At 44.9% G+C, this 5,672-nt stretch overlaps 1 pseudogene; it reads left to right on the top strand.

Annotated features, from left to right (window-relative positions):
- Positions 1-560: 560 nt before the first annotated feature.
- LOC106589200 (high affinity cAMP-specific 3',5'-cyclic phosphodiesterase 7A-like) lies at positions 561-1,832 on the top strand (annotated as a pseudogene).
- The last annotated feature ends 3,840 nt before the right edge of the window (positions 1,833-5,672 follow it).

The following is a 5,672-nucleotide window of genomic DNA, read 5'->3' as shown; positions in this document are numbered from 1 at the left end:
GCCAGGTAGCCTAGGACAATAAAAACCAAAATCGTGTGCTGTATGATAGTGTCAGAGACCGTTTCGTCAACATGAAAGGGAGGATGACATTGGCGTTTCTCTACAAGTAGGGTTTTTTCTATTTGCATGAACGCATGCACGCACACACACACACACATAGAAATCAGAACCATGGGCAGCCACATCATATGTAGCTTAAGTTGATTGGACACATTTTTGGGGGGGGTATCTTTCAGTTGTCACTGTATTAGACTAAGCAGAGGTGATTTGATAATGTTGAAGTTGAAATAGTGATGGAATAGTGGAGGCAGCTCCTGTTTTCTTTGCGACTTGTGGTAACTCTCCGTGGTTCTAAATCAATAGTTGTTTAGTGGTCCGAAAATGTCAGAAACATTACCTTGCTTGACCATGCTGTAGGTCATGTAACTGTGTTACTGTAATATGCTTTGTGGACTTCACCGGACAGAGGTTGCTGTCCGGTTTTGTGATGAAACAAAGGTGTGGTAGAATTTATTCTGCCACTGTGTCTTCGTATTGTCTTGGCCTTAGGCCTATGTATGATGGTGGCAAGGTATATATGAAGGCTGCTGAGCTTTCAGAGGTACCTCCACTCGTCACGGTTCTTTCACGGCATCCCAGCCTCCAACCCTCTAGGCTACATCCTTGACGATGACTTCACAGGTCAAGCCAAGTTAATGCTGCAGAAGGTTGGAAACTGGAACTTTGATATTTTCCTGTTTGACAGACTTACGAACGGGAACAGCCTCGTCAACCTGACCTTTCACTTATTCAACACGTATGGGTTAATTGAGCTCTTCCAGTTGGACATGGTTAAACTTAGGAGATTTTTAGTCATGATTCAAGAGGACTACCACTGCCAGAACCCCTACCACAATGCAGTCCACGCTGCAGATGTGACTCAGGCCATGTATTGCTACTTGCAGGAGCCCAAGCTTGCTGAGACGCTGACCTCCTGTGATATCCTGCTGGGTCTGCTTGCTGCTGCCACCCATGATCTGGACCATCCAGGTGTCAACCAGCCTTTCCTCATCAAAACGGACCATTACCTTGCAGCACTGTACAAGAATAGCTCAGTTTTGGAGAATCACCACTGGAAGTCTGCGGTGGGCCTGCTCCGTGAATCAGACCTGCTGTCCCACCTCCCCACTGAAGACAGATTGAACATGGAGGAGAGGCTTGGATCCCTGATTCTGGCTACGGACATCAGCAGGCAGAATGACTATCTTTCAGAGTTCAGGACACACTTGGACAAGGGAGAGCTCTGCCTCACTAACGGAGGACATCGACACTTTATCCTTCAGATGGCTCTGAAGTGTGCGGACATCTGCAACCCCTGCCGCCCGTGGAAACTCAGCAAACAGTGGAGCGAGAAAGTGACGGAGGAGTTCTTCCACCAAGGTGACATTGAGCGGAAACATAATCTTGAAGTAACCCCACTCTGTGACAGGCAATCCAACTCGGTTGCCAATATACAGATTGGCTTCATGGCGTACGTGGTAGAGCCTCTCTTTGTGGAATGGTCACGCTTCTCTGACACACAGCTGTCCATGACCATGATGAGCCACCTGAGCCTGAACAAGCAAGGCTGGAAGGAGGGGAAGGACAAGCAGGAGGCTAGCTCTAGTAGGGTCTCAGAGGAACAGAGGACTCCTGCCACCAAAGACTCAAACTCCAAAGTATTACCTCAGGGAAGCAAAGGGTCATGACATGCCAAGCATGACTGGCGCCCACGGTGAGGTGAGAAAGAGTGAAATTTGTAAGTCGCTCTGGATAAGAGCGTCTGCTAAATGACTTAAATGTAAATATAAATGTATATGAACTAACAGATTATAGAGCAAACCATGCAATTATTACAACACAGGTTGTAATATGGCATTTTTGGGGGGCTTGGCTTCCCCAGTGATTTTACCCACACACAGCTACTGGTCACAAAAGTGTTTTTGTTCAGTTGTTGCTTGCCTGTTGCACGATTATAATTGATTTAATTGGTTTATCTTACACTTTTCATGGTTCTAGTTTAATGTAAGTTTAATAGTTTAATGTAAGGGTAAAAGTGGAAAGAAGGTTTGGGTGCAGACAATTATTCCTCTTTTGTTTTATGTAATTAGTCAGGTTCCCTGTGAAATTACATACAAATGCCTACTCCATGGTGACATCACATTGACATGACAACAAACCTACATATAAGTTGCCTCACAACAAAAGAAAAGGCCCTGCTGTGTTGTCTTGTGTTTTGCATTTGATCAAAGTACTGTATGTGCCGTATACCTATAACTCTCACAGAGAGAACACAGACCCAGATTGGATTCATTTGATTACAGAGTTATACTCTTCTGCATGCACACATGGGAACATCTGCGTTCCCATTAAATCACAATCACATATATTACGTTACTTCTCCTTTGATATGCTCGGTGTGCCACTGTCCCTCGGGACCATATGTATGTTCTCATTCCGGAGGGTATTGGCATTAATGGTGTTATAACACCCCACATTGCTATCCTCGGCTGAAGGGAATCAAATCAAATGTCAAATCAAATCAAATGTTATTTGTCACATGCTTTGTAAACAATAGGTGTAGACTAACAGTGAAATCCTTGCTTATGGGTCATTTTTCAACAATGCAGCGTTAAAGATGATAACAAAAATCTATATATAAACACAGTGAATAATGAATAAAGTACCAGTATCGAGTCGATGTGCAGGGGTATGAGGTAATTGAGGTAGCTTTGTACATATCGGTAGGGGTAAAGTGACTAGGCAAGAGGATCGAAAATGGATAGTAGCAGCAGCGTATGTGGTGAGTGTTAATGTGTGTGTGTGTGTGTGTGTGTGTGTGTGTGTGTGTGTGTGTGTGTGTGTGTGTGTGTGTGTGTGTGTGTGTGTGTGTGTGTGTGTGTGTGTGCGTGTGTGTGTGTGAGTGTGCTTGTGTGTGTGCTTGTGTGTGTGGTGTCAGTATGCATGTGTGCACTTGTAATGTGTATGTGGGCGTATGTAGTGTGTGTGTGTTGGGGTTTCAGTGTAAGTATGTGTGAGTGTGTGGGTAGAGTCCAGTTTGTGTGCATAGAGTCAGTGTAGGGGAGGTAGTGCAAAAAAACTGTATGTGTTAGGGTGTCAGTACAAAAAAAAGGGTCTTGTTTAGAAGTCTTATGGCTTGGTGGTAGAAGCTGTTCAGGGTCCTGTTGGTTCCAGACTTGGTGCACTGGCACTGCTTGCCGAACGGTAGCAGAGCGAACAGTCTATGGCTTGGGTGTCTGGAGTCTATGACAATTTTATGGGCTTTTTCCTGACACTACCTGGAGGTCCTGGATGGCAGAGATCTCGGCCCCAGTAACGTACTGGGCCATAGTTATCACCCTCTGGAGAGCCTTGCGGTTGGGTGCCATGCAGTTGCTGTACCAAGCGGTGATGCAGCCAGTCAAGATGCTCTCGATGGTGCAGCTGTATAACGTTTTGAGGATCTGAGGGCTCATGCCAAATCTTTTCAGCCTCCTGAGGGGGAAGAGGTGCTGTCATGCCCTCTTCACAACTCTGTGGGTGTGTGTGGACCGTGTTAACCTTTTCCTGCAGTGGGGTAAATCAGGGTCACAGAGTGTTTCTTGGTAGTCTTAAACACATTTACTTTAAAACAGAAGTATACACCTCACACATATGGGTATGGTCCTAATAAAAGAAGACACCTGTACCATGTCAGATGTAGAGTTTGCATCCCAACCCAATATTACACTTTATACACATCATAGAATGCTTAAATATAACAAAAGAAACATAGAAACACTGGATTTTCGGCATTTTAAACACAATTATGTTAATGAATTATGAAATTATGAAAAATATGAATAACATTCCACTCATGATCCCAAGAACTTGATGCTATGTTGATGGTCAGCGTGGAAAATGTGTTGTTGCCTACCCTCACCGCCTGGGGGCGGCCGTCAGGAAGTCCAGGATCCAGTTGCAGAGGGAGGTGTTCAGTTCCAAGGTCCTGAGCTTGGTGATGTGCTTGGAGGGGACTATGGTGTTGAATGCTGAGCTGTAGTCAATGAACAGCCTTTTTACATAGGTAATCCTTTTGTCCAAGTGGGTGATGGTAGTGTGGGGTGCAATAGAGATTGTGTCGTCTGTGGATCTGTTGTGGTGGTATGCAAATTGGAGTGGGTCCAGGGTATCTGGGATGATGGTGTTGATGTGCGCCATGACCAGCCTTTCAAAGCATTTCATAACTAAAGATATGAGTGCTACTGGGCGCTAGCCATTTAGGTAGGTTACATTGGCGTTCTTGGGCACGGTGGTCTGCTTGAAACAAGTTGGTATTACAGATCGGATCAGGGATAGGTTGAACATGTTAGTGAAGACACTTGCCAGCTGGACAGAGCATGCTCTGAGTATACATCCTGGTATCCCGTCTGGCCCCGCAGCCTTGCGAATGTTAACCTGTTTAAAGGTCTTGCTCACATGAGGATATGAGAGCGACATCATACAGTTGTCCGGAACATCTGGTGCTCTCATGCATGGTTCAGTGTTGCTTGCCTCGAAGTGAACATAGCTAGTTTGGTAGGCTCGCGTCGCTGGGCAGCTCGTGGCTGGGTTTCCCTTTATAATCCATGATAGTTTGCAAGCCCTGCCACAGCCTTAGAGCGTCAGAGCTGGCATAGTAGGATTCAATCTTTGTCCTGTATTGACACTTTGCCTATTTGATAGCTCGTCAGAGGTCGTAGCGGGATTTCTTATAAGCGTCCGGATTAGTGTCCTTCACCTTGACAGCAGAAGCTCTAACTTTTAGCTCAGTGCGGATGTTGCCTGTAATCCATGGCTTCTGTTTGGGGTATGTACGTACGGTCACTGTAGGGACGACGTTGTCGATTCACTTATTAAAAGATCCAGTGGCTGATGTGGTAAACTCCTCAATGTTATCGGATGAATCCCGGGAACATATTCCAGTCTGTGCTAGCGAAACAGTCCTGTAGCGTAGCATCTGCTTCATCAGACCACTTCCGTATTGAATATATCACTGGTACTTCCTGTTTGAGTTTTTGCTTGTAAGCCGGAAGCAGGAGTATAGAGTTATGGTCTGATTTGCCAAAGGGAGGGCGAGAAAGAGCCTTGTCATTTCTGTGTGTTGAGTAAAAGTGATCCAGAGTTTGTCCCCTCTAGTTGCGCAGGTGAAAATGCTGGTAAAAATGAGGGAAAACAGATTTCACTTTCCTTGCATTAAAATCACCGGAGATATTATGTACCAAAAAAGTTAAGATCAGCGTAAAATAATAGCCCGTAAGATGGCTACTATCCACTGCAGAGTGGTATTCTTTTCATGAATATCAGATGATGGTGTGTGTGTGTGTGTGGACGTGTTTGTGTGTGGATGTGTTTAACTATACTTGTGGGGACCAGAAGTATAGTTAAAACAAACAACAATTTAACAAACTCGGGACATTTTGTTGGTCCCCAAAAGGTCAAATGCTATTTCTAAGGTTAGGAGCTAGGGTTAGTTTTAGGATTAGGAGATTAGGCTAGGTTTTCGTGTTAGAGTTAAGGTTAGGTTTTTGGGTTAAGGTTAGGGTTCAGGTTAGGGTAAGGGTACAGGTTAGGGTTAAGGGTTAAGGAAAATAGGATTTTAAATGGGACTGAATTGCACGTCCCTACAAGGTTAG

This window comes from Salmo salar, chromosome ssa28 (assembly GCF_905237065.1).
Source record: "Salmo salar chromosome ssa28, Ssal_v3.1, whole genome shotgun sequence".
Classification (NCBI taxonomy): domain Eukaryota; kingdom Metazoa; phylum Chordata; class Actinopteri; order Salmoniformes; family Salmonidae; genus Salmo; species Salmo salar.
Note: the sequence above shows the minus strand (reverse complement) of the source record. Positions and strands in the feature narration are given on the sequence as shown.